Below are 19,866 nucleotides of genomic sequence, written 5' to 3'. Positions count from 1 at the left end.
AACGGGAGGACCCCCAAAAACAAACCTCAGGAACCTCCTGTGTGCAGGGAGGATGGAAACGTGAAAGTACACGTCTTCCAGATCTATTGTGACGAACCAGTCCCCAGACCTGATCTGAGTCACGACCTACATTTACATTTACATTTACAGCATTTGGCAGACGCCCTTATCCAGAGCGACGTACATAAGTGCTTAAATCTCTAACATTGAATACATTAATGCTGGCTCACTAAGTTACATACTTAAGATACCATGAGTTTAAAACATTTGTTCAAAGTTACAATGAAAAAGTGTCAAAGGTGTGTTTTTTTTTTTTTTTTTGTTTGTTTTTGTTTTTTTTAAATGCAAAAGATAAGGAAAGAAGTGCTAGTTGAAGTGTTTCCTGAATAAGTAGGTCTTCAACCGCCGCTTGAAAATATCCAGTGACTCAGCTGTCCGGACCTCTAGGGGAAGTTCATTCCACCACCTTGGTGCCAGTACAGAGAAGAGTCTTGTAGTATACTTGCTTCTTACCCTAAGAGATGGTGGAACCAGTCGAGCAGTGCTGGTAGATCGGAGGGTGCGGGGTGCAGTGCGAGGAGTGATGAGGGCTTTGAGGTAAGAGGGAGCTGGTCCATTTTTAGCTTTGTAGGCCAGCATCAGTGTTTTGAATCTGATGCGTGCAGCTACCAGAAGCCAGTGGAGGGATCGCAGCAGCGGGGTGGTATGCGAGAACTTTGGCAGGTTGAAAACAAGCCGGGCAGCTGCATTTTGGATCATTTGCAGAGGACGGATTGCGTTCATAGGTAGACCTGCCAGCAGTGCATTGCAGCAATCCAGTCTAGAAATGTCAAGAGACTGAACAAGTACCTGAGCAGCCTGTGTGGACAGAAATGGCCGAATCCTTCTAATGTTGTAGAGAAGAAACCGACATGAGCGAGTCACATTAGCAACATGAGAGGAAAAGGACAGTTGATTGTCCATGGTTACCCCAAGGTTGCGAGGTGTGGCTGAAGGGGAGATCAGATCGTTGTGCAAGGATATAGCAAGATCATGACCTGGGGATGAATCACCTGGGATGAAGAGCAGCTCAGTTTTGCTAGGATTAAGCTTTAACTGATGAGCAGTCATCCATGATGAAATTTCTGCCAGACATGCAGAGATCCGGTCAGAAGCTGTGGCATCTGTGGGTGGGAAAGAGAAGATAAGTTGTGTATCATCAGCATAGCAGTGGTAAGAGAACCCATGTGAGGAAATAACTTCACCAAGAGAGTGAGTATACAGGGAGAAAAGAAGAGGACCAAGTACTGAGCCTTGTGGGACGCCAGTGGAGAGTCTGCGTGGAGCAGATGTCACTCCCCTCCATGTTACCTGATATGAGCGTCCTTCCAGGTAGGAAGCGAACCATTCCCAAGCTGATCCGCAAATCCCAAGACTCCTGAGGGTGGCTAAGAGAGTCTTATGGTTGACCGTATCAAACGCTGCTGAAAGGTCAAGGAGGATAAGGACTGATGAGAGATTGGCTGATCTAGCAGCATGTAGTTTCTCAGAGACATCTAAAAGGGCTGTCTCTGTGGAATGAGCTGCTTTAAAGCCAGACTGGTTGGGGTCTTGGAGGTTGTTCTGTGAGAGATAGACAGACAGTTGATTAAAGACAATGCGTTCAAGAATTTTTGAAAGAAACGAGAGAAGTGATACCGGTCTGTAGTTACTGATGTCTGATGGATCCAGAGCAGGTTTCTTCAGGATGGGAATAACCCTTGCTCTCTTGAAGGTAGTTGGTACCTGACCAGATGCTATGGATCTATTGGCGATAGTGGTAATGAAGGGGAAAAGGTCTTGCGAGATGGTCTGGAGCAAAGTGGAAGGGAGTGGATCCAATGGGCAGGTGGTAGGATTGCAAAACTGGATGAGTTTTAGAATCTCTTCTGCTGTTACAGTTGAGAAATGCGACAACAAAGGTGTCCATACTCTGAGATGTAAGTGCAGCCGGGGCTGAAGTGAAGGTCCGGCAGATTTCCTCAATCTTCTCCTGGTAGAAAGAAGCAAAGTCTTCTGCAGTCAGGGAGGATGAAGAAGGTGGAGCCGGGGGGTTGAGCAGAGAAGAGATGATGTTGTGGAATTTCCGAGGGTCATGTGAGGAAGCTTCAAGCTTTTCCTTGTAGAAGGAAGTCTTGGCAGAAGTCACATCTGAGGAGAACTTGGCCATGAGTGTTCAGTAAGAATCAAGATCTGCATCAAGTTGTGATTTCTTCCACTTTCTCTCTGATGATCTTAGCTCTCTTCGATTGTTGCGCAGCACATCTGAAAGCCAAGGAGCAGAACAAGAAGTTTTCTTGGGTTTAGTGGACATAGGGCAGAGGAAGTCCATAGTTGAGGAAAGAGATGAGAGGAAAGTATCTGTGGCCGAGTCCAAGGGCAGTGAGGAAAAAGACTCAGGATCAGGAAGGGAAGAAAGAGTGCCAGAAGCTACAGAAGAAGGGGAGACAGAGTAAAGGTTGCGGCGGGTAAGAGCGAGGGGGTGAGAGGTAGTTTTAGGTAGGGTAGGGAGAGTGATGGTGAAGGATACCAGGTGATGATCAGAGACGTGTAGTGGGGTAGCAGTTACGTCTGTAGCTGGAGAAGGACGGGTGAAAACCAGGTCCAGCACATTGCCTCCTTTGTGTGTGGGGATGTAGCTGTTGAGTGTGTGTCACCTTGACGGTGAGCATCCTGAACCTGAGCCTCCTGAGAGAGCGGTTCAAGAAGCGTAGATCTACAATGGGACACAACCCGCCGTCCTTCTTCGGAATGACGAACCGAGGGGGGAACCACCTCAATGGCTCCTTTCCTCAGGCGTGTGCGCACTTCTCGTTCCAGGACCAGAGCCTGCTCGGGTCCCACCAGGGTGGGACACATCCCATTGAAACGGGGAGGAGAGGATGCGAACTGAACCGTGTAGCCATCCTCTATGGTCCGCAGGACCCACCGGGAGACTCCTGGCGGCTCCTCCCAAGCTGTCAGAAAGTTCCTCAGGGGAACCAGCCCCTCGGGGCTGGCCTCTGACCCACTCAGAGCAGCTGGGGCCATGCCCTGCAACTGATGACGCCTCGCGAGAGGCAGCAGACCCTCTCCTCCCACAACAAACCTTCGGGTGGAAAGGTGGGGAGTGAACCGCTGGAGGGAAGCTGCGCCCTGAGGCACACCTTGTGGCAGGGCTGGCAGACCGGCCTCCATGACCCGAACGGCCGGAGCAACGTACTGTGGCCGTTGACACCTCCTGAGAGGCGGCGGGTCTCCCCCATCCGTACCGAGGCTTTGGACGGAAGTGGAGGGAGGTGCCCGCTGGAGGGGGGCCATGGTCTGGCGCACATCTTGTGGCAGAGCCGACGGCCTGGCACCCTGGTGGTGCAGGGGAGGGATGGTCACCGTAACATGAGGTGTGCCCCATCCCCCCAACCATAGACTGTCAGGGTCTACGCACCACTGCCCGTTTGTCAGAGGCGAGGGTGACCCTCAGGTCATCCTGCTCCTTCTTGGGCCTAGAGCGTCGCCTTGGGACCTTAGGCCCTGCCTGCGGAGATCGGGTGGCCACACTCTGTTTCTGGGCTTTGCGGTGCCCGGAAGGACCAGGCTGGGGCTGCTGCCAAACAGCCCCACGAGATCGCCGAGGGAGGTACTGCTGAAACGCAGCCGACTGCTCCTTAGACTCCTGGAACTTGTTCACGACCGCCGTCACAGCGTCGCCAAACAGTCCAGGAGGAGCCATCGGTGCGTTCAACAGCACAGCTCAATCCTTGTCCGGGAGGTCGGACAAGGTGAGCCCCAGATGCCTTTCTGTGGCCACCAGGGCCACCATGGACCGACCAACGGCCCGCGCCGTGTGTTTCGTGGCCCGAAGAGTCAAGTCGGCAGTGCGACACAACTCCTTAATATCAGCGGTCCCAGAGCTAAGTCCCTCATCCAAATCTCCTAGCAGGTCAGCCTGGTATGCCTGCAACACACCCATGGTGTGGAGGCAGCCCGCGGCCTGACCTGCTGCCACGTAAGCCTTCCCTACTAAGGCCGACGTAGCACGTAGCGGCTTAGTAGGGAACACCGGAGCCTTTAGCGATGATGCTACACTAGGGGAGAGATAGCTAGCCAGCGCTTACCTGAACGAGCAGAAGCTAGCATCTTGTCCATCTCGCAGCCATTTGTAGCTTCCTGTTTACGCAACGTCACCTGCCGATGACGTCACATCCCAACGCCTATTGGTCAGATTACACACGTGGTTCAGAGCGCAGTCACGCAGGGGCGTTCCCATAGCATTTCGACGCAGCTCGAGTTCCGAAGGGGAACTGCCACCTGAGTGTTCTCCAGACCAGTAGGTGGCGATAGTAGATGATCTGTTACGTCAAACACCTCAAGAATAACTAGCATATTGAGTGTTAGGTAGGACATCCAAAAGAAACAGTTATCCATTCCAGTTTAGTTCCATTCCATAGACTGAACATATGTGCAAACGAAGCTGAATACAGTTTGTATTGTTAGCAAGAAAACTCATGTCTATGAGCGTGAACTTTTACATATGGGAAACTTGGTGCCTGGAATTTCTACGCAGTGTTCAGAATAATTTCATGATTTTGTTAATTGTTTTTCAGAGAAACCATTTGTTGTTTTTTTAGTGAGAATTTTGGGTTTTCCAGATCCACGTGAAATTTCTCCAAGACTAAACACGTTTTTTGTGAAACCGATTCATATTTCTCGACAAGATAAATGAACGTACTCATGATTTTATATAACGGAGTCTCTTGAAGCGTTTACATCCCATCTGCACTCTTTTACACACCGTTCGAAGACGATTACAGGTTGTAATGAATGGCGCAGGCTCACTGGGGCCTCAGTGAGCGGCTCTAATCAAGTAATTGCGCTTTTCATAAACGTGATTTATGAACATCAGCATGAGTCGAGAGCCAGCGTAGATGAGCCGGTGCAGTGAGTAGGAGTTTGACCTGTGAAGACGTTCGGCGGAAGACGCCGGCGGGGGTTTATGAGCCGCTCGTGAGGATCTCTTAATGACAGATGGGACATGAGTCTCTCACAGGCAGATTAGTGTCATATTATATAAATCAGGCGCACAAATGGACATCACAGGTCTATTCATTTCTCTGTGAGGACGAGCGTTGGCTCTCTGACTCTCCGCGCTCGTTATATTCCATGCGGTTTTGTTTTGCAGTGATTTGATTAAATTGCACTGCTACTCAGACCTTCTCTGAGGAAAATCTTTTGATGCCTGAGCATCGATTAGCACTACACAACAAAAAAACACCAGGGCTCCCTGCTAGGAAAAGTGTGTCTAATGTCTTCATGTCTCCTTTTTTGTCACGAGTGGAAAGTTCCTTGATATCAGAGCAGGCTGCTACGGTCCTGAGACGCGTGACGAAAACAAGATCTGCACAAATTTAGAGTCTACAGTAGATTCAGCTAAAAATATCAGCTGAGAGGAAAAAGAAAAAACACACATACAAAATCTATATTCTTGCTCGGGGAAGTCATCAGTTATCTGTCGAGAACATCTGAGCAGGTGATGCTTTCTACAAAAATGTCATCAATGAAACTAGCCTTCTTTAATTCTTTTTTTTCCCCTCCTCTCTATCAAGCACAAATGCTGCTTGGCTTCCATAATGGAAAACTATCACCGGACCTTTTCTTCTGTCGGACCAGGTCAAAAGGTCACAGCTGATGTCACTCTTAAAGTAACCGCTGGCAAATAGGTCCTGACATGTGCTCGCTAATAGCAGAATGAGAGTAGAAGGATTGCCAGATTTCCCCGCTGATAAAGCTCGGGCTGAGAAGAGAGAACAAAAATACAAACAGAAGACATGTTTACTACTAGATTTAAGCTGCGAGGTTATTGTGTATTGTTATTGTTTGGGTCTTATTGTTTGGCCTAGAAACTGTGTCATATATCATGCGGATCATCACGTAGTCATGTTGTTACAGCATGTTATAACACGATCTGTATGATGCAAAGACAGGAAAAAAGATATTGCAGTTCCTAGAGGTTTTTTTAGATGTTATTATAAGCAGGAGATTAAGTACATTTGCAGTACAAAATGCAGTTCATGTCTCCCTGGTTGCCAGGTATTCATCACTAAATATTTATTTTGTCCATGTCGATCATTGAATGTCTTTGTCATGTCACATTCCACAGTGGTGTTAATATGAAGGTATAAGTAGAGACTCAGGACTTTGAGAATCTGTAGTGTTGCTACACTCAGGGAGATATTTTTATAGAAAAGTTTAAATAAAACAAAAAAAGACTATTATTTTTTCCACACAAATCTTTGTACTTTCAAAGTACATGTTGATATCAAACACATTTCTGCTCTCTGAGATTCCCCAAGTGTTTGTTCATCTAAAAATCAGCTGAAATATATCTTCGAACAGAGGGAAAAACGTGTCTCACACTGAAAGCCAACAGAATCCTGACTCATTTTAGATCAGACTCATATGAATCACCTGAAATGGCTTTTGTAGCTTTGTGTGTATTTATATTTGTGACTTTTAGAGGAAAATATAATATACCGTGGTCACAACAAAAGGGGGCCGAAACCCCACCCCTTTTTTGATTTTTCATTCAAAATCCAAAAATCTGAAAAAATTTCAGGTTTAACCCGTTGTTCTAATCTCATATAATGCACCAAAGTAAAGGCAATAATTTCCAAAAGTCATTCCGTTCTCAGTTCTTCTTCTCCTCCTCCTCATCCCTCTCTCGATTTCCTTTCTTACTACCATGAGCTGGGTGAAGAGCGACTTGTCCTGATAGAGTCCCGAGCTCCAAATCGAGTCAATCAAGAGTGGGCTGAAAAATTCATTTTCTGACAGGACTGTCAGCAAGATCAGCCAGGCCTGATGACAACAAATCTATAGCGGCATCTGAAAAAGAGCACAGGGAAAAAGAGGCAAGAAAAAAAGAGAGATGAAAGTGAACACACAGAGAGAGAGAGAGAGAGAGAGAGAGAGAGAGAGAGAGAGAGAGAGAGTCAGAAGTGCTTAGTGATCATTGCCTGGCCTTTCAGACAGTTATAACCCAGTTTCCTAGCTATGATCTGGCACAGTGAGATCTGAGCAGTTTGAGTCAGAAAAAATGACTCGCCAACACTGAGGCTGACTCGCATGTGAATCACATCTGACTCACATCTGAGTCTGAGTTCACTGAACATCCTCTGATTGTGTGTATTTTATATGTAGGATACGTGTGTATTTTCCCCTTATTTATGTCAATTGTAGATCTTGTAATTCTGTTCTTGCTCTATTTTTATTCTATTTGATTCTATTTTTATGACAGTAGAAAAAACAGCATTTCCCTACAATTGTGTATGTGAGCAGTAAACATTTTTTAACTGAAATGTGGTTTGAATCAAAAATTTTAAATGTTAAATTTACATTTATGGGATCGGCAGATGAGATTATACAACTGAGGATTCAGGGCCTTACTCCGGGGCCCAGCAGTGGCAGGTTGGTAAATCATTAGTCCATCACTTTTATCATTAGTCTACTACATTCATGTTTAGTGAAACAGAATTTTCTGGAATTTTATCTGAATTTGAATTTGAAATGTAAAATAAAAAAAAAGTTGGAATTTCATTTTCAAAATGTGAAATTTGATTTTGAAATCAAATTTGAGACTGTTGAGTGTGATTCATGATATATAATGATATATGATAAGTTTTCTGTAAGAAGTCGGTTTTACCATTTATGGAAGGAGTCTCCAGTGTCAGTGTTTGGTTTTGGTTCATGTCTTCTCTCCGCACCTGTGTTGTTACAATTGCGTCACTTGTTTTCGGTTTCCTTCCTGATGTGTGTCACTATTTAAACCCTTATGTGTCTTGTGTACGTACGCTGCGGAGTTTACGCTCAGTCTTACACTTTGTTCCTGACATAAAAAACCCTTTTGGATCGTGTTTGATTGCCTGGTTTCATCTTCTTTTTTACTTTGCTTTTCGCCTCACAGCTTGAAGCGGCTCACGATTTTATTCTTGTCTTTCTTTCACTTGCATCAGTACAACATTACTAAGAAAAAATTTGTAAGTGTCGTACAAATAAGAGGAACAAAACATTTCAGGATGTGCGATTGAAAAAAATATTCAGCTTTGGTGAAACACCATGTTTTTTCTTATATAATCTACCTTTTTTCTGTTTATTGGAACCATCACAGTGATGCACAGTAAAAGACGTGTAAACAACACAGTAGTTTATACATTTAAATATTAAAACATTCCTATACAGTATTCATGTGTTGCTGATTTCGAATAAACCCGAATACGCTACATGAAAAGAGATTAAGGGAAGCAAGCTCTTTTTTTTTTAATCATTCGTTCACACATTCATAAATTCAATAGTCGGTGTTTCCCAGTGTGTCAGTTACATCAAGCCTCATTAACTTCCTTTTTTTCCCTTTATTTCTGCTAATTAGCTCAGAGGTGGCCACAAATTAATTAACATCTCACGTCGCCTTTGTGCAATTTCATTCTGTTTATTTAGTTTCTCCTATTAACTTTTAATCTTTCCTCAAACACTAAAAAAAAGCAATTAGCATTTTTGATAAACAAACGACACCAGGACGCGGATAATCAACATCTCGGCATGGTGTCGCGATAGCATCGTTCCGCTAGCTCGGGTGACCTCTTGACCTGAGTCTACAGTGGTGGATACGATGCGATGCCCTGAAAACGTCCCTCCTGAGGACGGGGCGTCCAGGGCTTCTGGGTGTCCGAGAGGTAAATGGGGTAAATCACTCAGCTCTGCAGATGAGGGCAGTTCTGTTCTGTTAGAAGAGAAAGAAGAGAAAGAGAAAATAAAATTCATAAAGAATTGTGAATGTTCTAAATGCTCTGAGTTTGGAGTCCTGTTGTAATACATTTTGAATGGAGTTTTATCTCATGACATGATGAAATTATACAAAGAATAAAACAGTATACAAACATAAACATGTATAAGAATGAAAATAAAAGCAAAATCACAGGGAAAATTCATTTTATAACAATTCATCAAACACAATCTTTACCAAATTTTGATAAAATAAAGAGTGATATCGGGTAAATATTCAACTCACCAGAATTCTATTGGCATTTAATCTAATTTATTCTGAGTTTAATGACATTTCCAGGACCTTCTTCTGTCCTGTCTGTCTGCTTTCACTTATGTTAAACAGTTGCTCCTTCACCGGACATCCTTTTATTCTCTCTGTAAGATGAAAAAAGGGAAGAAAGAAGAAATTTCAAACTCTTGAAAATGTTTCGAAAAGCATAACATTATAGCCATGAAGCTCTAACGCTGACGATATAAATATGATATTCTCTTTTCTCACAGCTGCTGTTAGAAAAAGTTATTCCACACCTTCTGACCAATCAGAATAGAGAATGTAACGGTGCTGCGACGTAGCTGCGTTAACAAAAATGAGAGCGAGTGGGTCAGTAGAGGAAATCAGGAAGTGGCTCCTGCATATTTATTCCACTGTGCCTATATTTCAGTCCGGTGCAGCAGCCAAGGCTTCATTAGAGCATTGATCTGTTAATGCAGCTAACCTTTTTTAGCGTGTGTGTGTGTATGTATGTGTGTGTGTGTGTGTGTGTGTGTGTGTGTGTGTGTGTGTGTGTGTGTGTGTGTGATAGTAGTGCTCTGGTGCCTGTTAAAGTGCTGGAGGCCTCTCTGCTCTGATGAAGGAGCCCATTTATACAGTGTCTGGCACGAGAGGTCATCCCTCTCCATATTCCTCCTATTGACCCAGGTTGTTCCTTTTATTACGAGCAGCTTTTTTATTGAAGGATGATTACACTGAATGATGTCAAGCAAGGGGAGAAAAAAATCGACCAGAATAATGACATTCCACAAAGAGAGAGAGAGAGAGAGAGAGAGAGAGAGAGGCATCGACCCCTCCTTTCCTTTTTCCCTCTCTCCCTCTTTCTCTGCTCTGTGCTCACAAATTGAGTCACATCTTCCTCTCATCCATTATTTAGAGTTGATTGGCCTTTCTTGGCATCTATGGATTTGATAATCATTCCGATGTCCATATTAAATATGTGACATAAATTTCACCGCAGGGGCTTGTCAATACCAGACCACAAGAGAGTAACTAAACCAGCAACAGAGGAAGTAATGTATGGGGATGACAAGAGTGAGAGGAAAAACGTACGCCTCTGTATATATGTGCGCTGCATCTGTAAATGTTTTATGGAATATCTTAGTATGTGTGTTTGTGGATATGGATGTATAAGGAAAACAAAACCCTGTTCATGCATGAACGTTCATCCGATTCTAGTTGATGCAAAGTGTAGGTGTTTACAGGTGCGAAGGTGGCGCCTCTCCATGGAAATAAAAAAAAAATCAAGAGACGGATAATAAAGCGCTGCATCTGCTAGACAGACGGGTGGTGTGTGTGTGGGTGTGTGTGTTCTCGCAGTGCTGGACTCTTCCTCCTCAGTGATTTTCTGCAGCTGGCTGCCATGAATGCTGGCCTATGCACCCCAAGATTAGAGCAAAACAGCTGTTTCTCTGCAGGCTAACCAATATATCAACCCCCTGATAAGTAATGACAAATGTTCCTCTGCATTGTGTCAGACATGCAGGGCTCGGAGAGGGAGGAAGGAAAAATGTGTGTGTGTGTGTGTGTGTGTGTGTGTGTGTGTGTGTGTGTGTGTGTGTTTGCTGGCTTGGTTTGCTGGCTTAAATAATTTCATGAACGGTGTTGATTTGAAAATGCATTGAACATGCAGGATGCATAAGCTAGTTAGCAGTTAGTTAATATTCTTATATTTTATTTGTATGAAATAAAATAACTGTTGATCATGCCAGAATTGGATGATTTATGAGTTGGAGGCCACGCCTCCTTCTGAGAGATTGACAAATGAAGATGAGACAACTCCATCATAGGCAACGCCTCATTTTAAGAGACAGACAAGCACAAAGGCCACACCTCCTTCTGTGGGACTGATTGTAAAGGCCACACCTCCTTCTGTGGGACAGATTGTAAAGGTCACACCTCCTTCTGTGGGACAGATTGTAAAGGGAACAGCTCCTTCTGTGGGACAGATTGTAAAGGTCACACCTCCTTCTGTGGGACAGATTGTAAAGGCCACACCTCCTTCTGGGACTGATTGTAAAGACCACACCTCCTTCTATGGGATGGAGAAATGCAAAGGCCACAGCTCTTTCTGTGGGACTGATTGTAAAGGCCACAGCTCTTTCTGTGGGACTGATTGTAAAGGCCACACTTCCTTCTGTGGGACTGATTGTAAAGGCCACACCTCCTTCTGTGGGACAGATTGTAAAGGCCACACCTCCTTCTGTGGGACAGAGAAATGCAAAGGCCATGCCTCCTTCTGTGAGAGAGTTAAGGTTACGCCTCTTTTGGTAGGACTGACAAGGACAGATGACACACCTCCTTCACAGGACACATCTCTTTTAGCAGGATTGACTAGCACAGAGGCCACACCTCCTTCACAGACCACACCTTCTATTGTAAGGACTGACATTTACAAAGACCACACCTCCTCTTGTAAGACTGACAAGCACAGCGGCACACCTCTATTTGTGAGAGTGACAGGTGCAAATCCCATGCCTACAAAGGCTGATTCATTCATAAGCCATGTCTGCTTTTGTAGGACAACAACCACGTAGGTGATGCCTTCATCCATACAGCTAAGAAACCTCTGGCCACACCTCCTGGAGCTAGAACTTTATAGCGAATAGGCCACGCCTCCCTCTGTGAGATTGATAAGAATCCACACCTACTCTTTTGACTAATGAAAATTTTGCTAATGAGACATGAATACTGTGTTTATTCAAATTGCTGAACCCCTATTATGCGGTATGCATTTGGGACATGTCCTGACACACACATGACAAACACACATGTACTGTGTCCTTTATCGGGTATGCATATATAAGAACAAAAAGAGGAAGCGAACTGTCCAGAAGCTTACAGGGAATGCAGTCCTCGTATGAGCAGAGAACTGAATTACTGAGAAATGAGGAACAGAAGTATAGCCTGTGACCTTGAAATAATTAGATCATAGCCTATTATTTCCACCTTGTTCCTGAAGTGTATGAAGGAGGCTTTCATGAAGTTCACAATTGCTATAGGGCAATTTGTAGTTACAACAGGCACGTTGCAGCCCTGATTTACTAAAGCTTTGCATCTGTAAAAAACGTGTAATCTCAACGACACCCGCAAGAAACATAAAAGCTTATGTTCTAACTGGTTTACGAGTAATCATGAGTGTTGACTAATCATATTTAACATGTGGCAGCATTCACATAACATGATAATTATCTCAGCTAATACTGGGTTTTATGGATGTACAGTGCAGCAAAAAATACAACTTCTTAATGTTTCTTGTTTAAGTGTTTAATCAAATTACTTTTATCTTCTTTAACTGTTTTAAAAAGCGTAGCATTTCGCGCTATGAAAAGATTCACAAAACCAAATCTATTCACTTCCAGTTGGACTTGGCTTACTTCCCAAAATCACTCTCAACTAAAATAATCCCATAAAGCAAGTCCTCAGCTTTTATACACGTGGAGTGTGTGTGCATGTGTGTGTAGTCAACACGACATTTTTTGCAGGAGTGATGATATGAGCAGCAGGAATCTGCATCCTCAAGAATTTCCCTAAGGAACTCATGTGGTAGTAATTCAGCTTTCTGCCATTCCTGTTATTTGTAATAGCCATGTTACAAAAAGCCAAAACGGAGAGGTGTCACAGTTCCTTAGTCCTAGCATGTATTTATAATCAGGACTGAGTTTCATGTCTAATCTGACTGATTGTTGTCAGTTGGTCAATTAGGAAAGTTTTCAAAATACGGTGTTCCTCAAGGTTCAGTAGCGTGACTGTTTTTGTTTCAACTTCTACATTGAATACTAAATAAACAGACAGACGATATGAAATAAAAGTGATCCAGATGCATTTTACAATTCATGACACCAAACAAAGCAAACCTATGCTCAGAAAATATCAAAAGAACTCCAGCATCTTTATACAATAGAAGTAAGCTACTTAAACCACTTATAGTGTTAAAATAAACATGATCTTTTGGTGTGGACCAGTTTTAGCGAGTGTGGCCATTAAAAATGATCATATGATTTCATGAATTGCACATGAAAAGATATTTGCGAGTGTGAAGAACCTAAAATGGTGCTTTTTACTGCGAGCAGTTCAGTTCAGCGAGCACTAAGCACTGAGATTCTGTTAAAGCTACTGTTTAAAGGAAATAACATCTAGCAAAAAGCAACATCCAATCTAAACGCAGCTAAATAAAATGTGCCTTGATATTATCAGCTTCTGATTAGTTAATAATAACGGGTAATGACGCATGCCAAGACAATGTCCTCCTAATCGGGCTGAAAAAAATGTAAGCAATGCAGCTCTAATAAAAACATTAACAATGCTCCTCTATGCTGTTTATATTTAGACTGATTTCTTTTATATAAAGCTTCATTTTCACGGATGCTTCTGATTCATCCGGCGCAGGACTCGGCTATTTCAGCATCTATTCGAGCGCGATCCTCATAAGACTGGATGAAATTGGTCACACAGTGTCCAAACACCCTGAGGTTTTACCCAGGGAGCAGTCATTAATATCGGTTTATGGAAGTGATGCACAGCGTGTGAGATTGCAGAAAGTGGAGCATATAATTGAAACTCATGTTTAAATGGGAATACCCACTGTCAAGGCTTCCTTCCCAGCACCAGCAGAGCACTTAAACCAAATTCAACATTAATTAAAATGGGTCATCCGCTCGCCTGACACACCTCATCAAATCTGGATGGCACATCTCTTAAAGCTTTGATTTCACCCCATGTGACCTTCTTCCCCGAAGGGAAATGAGGGTTTTTCAGCTACTTGTAGGCCCAAAGATACCGTTTATATTTGTGTTTAATAAATGAAAATGTTTTTTTTTTGTATATTATATGGATTAGGAATATAACCAAGTACATACATCATGGTATGGTTGATAGATGTTTTCAAAATTAAAAAAAAAACTGTTTTAGGCCACACCCACTTCAGGCTTAAATCTGAATACAAATACAGATTTGAATATTTGAAGCTCTACACAGATACAGGTAATGTCATGCAAAGCAAAATTTGTAAATAGCTTTCCTTGTATCTGAGTTTGTAGGATAAAGGTTACAACTGTAGTATCTTTAATATCTGTAACTTAATCTGAAATTAAAACAATTATTTAAGATGCACAAACAGATTTATTGTAAATTTAAAAGGTGTTTCATTCTACTGTATATGCTCCTTTATATATAAAATCTTGGTACCGTACTATGAAATGTACTATGTAGGAATTCCGTATAAGGTCACGTGTCTCAAATGGTTTGTACATTTTCAGCTAAACCAACAAATTCAGCCACTGCATAAATCATAGTTTGTTTCCATGTTCCACAGGAGATATTTTTGTTCGTTTACAGCCAGGGTCAGGGCATCTGGTGCTGCTGTCAGGCAGACGTAAAGGTAATATCAGGTCTTCCTCCTTCGCTAGCAGGGCCAATCAGCCTCAGCCGCCCGCCTTGATTGGCCTGACATACTCCATCAAAGCCACAGTTGAGCGACTTTCAGATGGCCCACAACGTCCCAAATGCACACACACACAAACACACACACACAACACACTCATTCACCGGGGGCTCCTGCAGCTCTAACAGCTGAAATTCAACTGGAAATCTGATTCGTTTTTTTGCTTTTGATCCCTTTACTGGGAATTTGGAACTCAGATCTAGCACTTCAGGGTAACAGAGGTGAAGAAGGCAAGAGGGAAACTTTTAACTAGAAAACTGTAGCTGTAACATTCAAGCACAGGGGGCACTTGGTTTTTATAGTTTGTGCAAGAAACTGTTTCATGGTGCTCTCTTGTGGAGATCTGAATTGTCTCCAAAATAAGAGAGAGAGAGAGAGAGAGAGAGAGAGAGAGAGAGAGAGAGAGAGAGAGAGAGAGAGAAATTAGAAACAACAGGAAAAAAAAATGGATGATATCAGGACCATGGACAGATGCTTTTATACCTACATACAGATAGATAGATAGATAGATAGATAGATAGATAGATAGATAGATAGATAGATAGATAGATAGATAGATAGATAGAATCACACAAACTCACACACCCATTCACACACAAGGGACAATTTAGAGATGCCACTCAGCCTACAAGTCTGCATGTCTTTGGACCGAGGAAGGAAAACAGAGAACCCAAAGGAAACCCCTGAAGCACTAAGAGAACTCCACGCACACAGGACAAAGGCAGGAATCAAACCCCCAACTCTGGAGGTGTGAGGCAAACATACTTACCACTACATATGTGACGAACAGTAATTCTTTTACCTTAGAACTCCAGTACATTCGTACAATACAAGAAACCTGATCAGATCATGATGTTTTCACACTGAATACAAAGATAGCCATCGTGATTGAACTGAACACAAGTTGGCGTAAATTGTACACAGACATCGGTATTTGCGAGCGCTTCACTTCACTTCTGCTAGCACTGAGCACCTGGAGACCTGCACATCCTTTCCCTGTTTTCTCTAATATTTTAATATTAATGCTTCGTTGTTAACAACAGCAAGCAGCAACAAACATAAAGATTGAGAATCTGTTCTGTGATGCTCCCAATTGCTTCGTGGGTAATTTGGATTCAGGTTCACTGTCGGGTACAAAAAAAACATGTACTCTGTGTGAAAAAGTCGATATTGATGCATCCTTAGTAAATATCCTTAGTAAGCATGTGTGTTTGTGTGTCTCACTTATTCCTCTGGGCTGTTATGAAGTGTGGGTGGTGTTGCATGCGGGCGTGTGTGTGTTTTATACGCATCATATACCGTGTGCTATGTCCCACTAAAGGCCTCCCATACAGTAAATAAAACCATAAACAACGTGTACCTGTTTTAGAATGGAAACAATGATATAGTATGCAAAAAGCCCATTGTTTGTTGTGGCTTCTCTCCGGTTTTGTGTGAAAGCATAAAACATTCCAAACAGCTGGTGTTCGCAGCTATTCCACACGTTTCAAATTAAGAATGTTGCCGGTCTTAGGTAATTAAGTATTTGGTATAATTAGGGAAGCTTTAATCGTCTGTAATCGCCCAAATATAATCTAAAATTAAAACGTTTATGAGAACATGAGATTTCTGTGGGCATGATCATAACCCAGAAACCTTTGGACAAACATGTTCAACCTTTTAATTAGCTCTAACGCGGAGAAAAGGACCCACTGTGTGGGTGTCCGCATTCTCTGCCTTTTAACATCGCCAGAGCGTCAAGGCTAGAAGCAAGGAACCATCCTGTAACTGTCTCGTAGTTAAATTAAATAGCAAATTTTAAAAATGGTGCACAAATGGTAGCAATTAAAGCGGTTTCAATACAATTATGTTACTTTACCGAGTTGCTAGGACACGTTGTATTTCAAGATACGGCTGTGTTGACATTTTTGTAGTTCTGTTTATTTATTTATTTTGTGTATACGTGGTATCTACTTAAAAAAAGGAAAGAAAAGGGAGGGGGGAAAGCTTTTAGCACTTTTCTCCATATGTAATTGAAAATAATGGCCTGCCCTCAATCCAGTCTTTTGTGGTGACTGATATTGGCTTCATCACTCCATTCTCTCACCAAATCTGGAAGGCAAGTGCCAATCAAAACCTCTTTGTTTACAGAAAGAAAGAGAATAAAATGTGAAAGTGGCACTTAAGCGACAGCTACCTCTTGATTGTGCTGACGGCACGAGGCAATTTGCTTCCGAAGGGAGGGACAATCGGTCATAACTTTTTGACTGTAACAGCCGAAACAAATGTTTGACTCATTTGTTGGAAGAAGCTCTCCATTTCTCCCAGCAAGCGCTAATCACACTCCGCGGGGGGCGATGAGACGAGTCACAGCACAGTCAACCCTGCATGAGCTTCAAATTACCCATAATCCTCAGAGAGGCTACAGAGAGCCGAGGTAAAGTGGATTGTGTGAACATGCCAAACAAATCCGGCTCGGATCTAGGAATTAATAATCATAGCTAAGTTTTCCCCCGTTACTTTAGAAGTCATTATACCACAACGCTGTTGTGTCTGATTCGTCTAAAGGTGTTGATTCCTTTTATAGGTTTTAAAGTTTATATTAATGCATTTGTGGCCTTGTATGGATGAATGATTTCAGAACATGTTTAAACATAGATATGGTGAAGGTTACTTAGTTCGCTTAGCATTTTTGGAAGGAGTCTCCAGTGTCAATTTCATTAAATTCTAATTTATGGCATTTTTAAAAAAGCAGCTGTATTGAAATCTATACATTCAGTACATCCTTTTTTAAAAATTATTAATAATGAGCAAGTCAGAGGTGACAGAGGTGAGAAAAGAGTTTCATCAGTATTTTTGTTTTTCCCTAAACTAATATGGGCAAAATATTCATAGAAAAGTTCTAAAAAAAAACAAAAAATGGTTATGTTTTTTTCCACACAAATGTTTGTATCTTCAGGGAAATGTTGATATCAAACCCATTTCTGCTCTCTGAGACACCCCAAGTGTTTTTTCATCTAAAAAGCAGCTCAAATTTTATCTTCAACCACTACAGTTGTGTGTAAGGTTATCAACAGAGGGAAAAACACGTCTTACTCTGAAAGCCAGCAGAATCCTGACTCATTTAAAAAAAAATCACATTCCTTTGTTTCTACTGATTGAAAATGTCCAGTGAGTCTCCAGTGACTTGGTTGAAAAGTCACAAGTTATTTGATATAAAATGGTTAATTAATAACTAATACTGTAGCTATCATGTGAGAGAAAAAAAATCTCCATCAGACCACACTGTAGTTGATTAGTTTGCTATAACAGCACAACCCCAATATTTGACTCTATTCAACCCTGTGGGTCAGCGACTCCTCCTGGTCCTCACACGTCTCACAACAATGATTCGCATCACAAACGCCACTCCGAGCTCATATGAGTAATAGCACACACATTTATTTCACATCAGACCGGGGCCCGGAAGTGCCGACTGTCTTATTCATTATCGTTTGAATCCAGCTTTCGTGCAACATCAGCCGCAGCTGTTTTGCCAAAGCGGTCCGTTTGAGGCCTAAAGAAACGCTATCGACATTTTCATTGTCCAAATTTCAGCATATGGCAACCGATTCGCCGTGAGACTCCTCCGGTCTTCTCTGCATATCAGGGTAATAAAGTATAGAGTAAATGGAGTCCAGGTATTTAAAGAAACCGTAGCTAAGACATGTAGCGGAAGAAGAAAAGCAGGAATGGGTTTATGCTGACGGCTTTCCGGACATGCGACGCCGATCAGAGGCCTCATTCGCTTCTTTATTATATGGCAGAAAGGTAGGAGTTATAAAGACTTCAATTAGCGAGGAGTCATAAAGCAAAGACAATGTATACGCAATTTCATTTCATTGAGCCGCCATCTGTTTACTGCTGTTCCGCGCACTGTAATATTTAGCTGTTTCCTTTTATTGGTTTGTTTTTCCTCACTTCTGACAACAATGAGCTCACTCGATCTGCTCTCTCTCTCTCTCTCTCTCTCTTTCTCTCTCTCTCTTGCTTTCTTATGTTTTGCTGTGTTGTAACATTCTTAGGGTCTTGTGCGAGCACACGCTTCCCGTAAATGTGCCATATACATTTACAATCTCATCATATTTCCGCCACATTAACGCAATTGCAAAAACAACAGCAGGCCAAAAAAAAAAAAAAAAAAAAACGACTGCACATTCACTTCACAGAAGTACGAAGCTTAATTTTCCGTTAAAGTCAACGCAGCAGGTCTGGAAACTTCTAAAAAGACAGGACACGACAGCCAGAGACATTAGACAATCAGGACTCCCTTCTGTAATTGATTATAAAAATCAATTTATGTCCCCGATCCTTGCGAATAGTTCCCTGGTAAGTGCTCACGCAACAGCCTGGTGCGGTCAAACACTTTTAAAAAAGAAGTGGGCCATGGGGAGAGGAACAGAGGGGGAACACACACCCCTTACACACTCATCCGTCGCTCTCAAGGGTATCATCTCCGCGGTTTCCTGCCTCCGAGTTGCCATATGGGAACTTCAGCCGTCCTTTTTTTATCACTTCTATCCACACTTATTGTCATTGTTATAGTTGCTTAGGTTTTTTTTTTTTCTTTTTTTTCTTGAAGAATAATCAAATGTTGATGGCTCACTTCAAATGGACCATTAAATATAGAAGAGTGTTGGACTGGGACAGATTTGCGTGGAGCATTTCGTAGGCACAAGCGCGCCAGTCTGCTGCTCTCCTCGCGGCCCAGCCTCGCACCGCCGCCGCTAATTTGATTATAATATAGTCATCTCCGAAGATTACAGCTATTCAATTAAATATTCTAATTAACCCAAAGTATTAGGCAAATGACGCTAATTACAAATATTCTCTGGAGAGCGGCCGTGATGAAAGCCCGAGTCGGGAGAATGATGCTTCAACTCAGTCTCTCGGATCATGATGTCCTATATCATAGGCTCGGCTAATATCAAATTCCCGCTTAATTTGCCTAAACCTCATTTGTTTAATGGCATTAGCATTTTGTTTGAAATCGTAATAAACGCGCCAGCCTGATTTTCAGTGCACACTTGGGGTGGCTTAGTGCTTCTGTTTACTGAGCCTGTGATCTCACACACACACACACACACACACACACACACACACTCACACACACACACACACACACACACATTAAAAATGCTTTCCTCTATCCATTTAAAAGCCTACTCTGTCTCACTCTCTCTCTCACACACACACACACACACACAAACACACACACGTGCACACACTCAGATGAAGCTCTCAAACTATGAAGCTCGCAAATGGGACTGATGCTGGTTTAATTTTTTATTTAATGACCTAAAATAAAATTGTCTTTATT

The sequence above is a fragment of the Tachysurus vachellii genome, chromosome 1 (assembly GCF_030014155.1).
Source record: "Tachysurus vachellii isolate PV-2020 chromosome 1, HZAU_Pvac_v1, whole genome shotgun sequence".
Lineage (NCBI taxonomy): Eukaryota > Metazoa > Chordata > Actinopteri > Siluriformes > Bagridae > Tachysurus > Tachysurus vachellii.
This window is presented reverse-complemented; position numbering follows the sequence as displayed.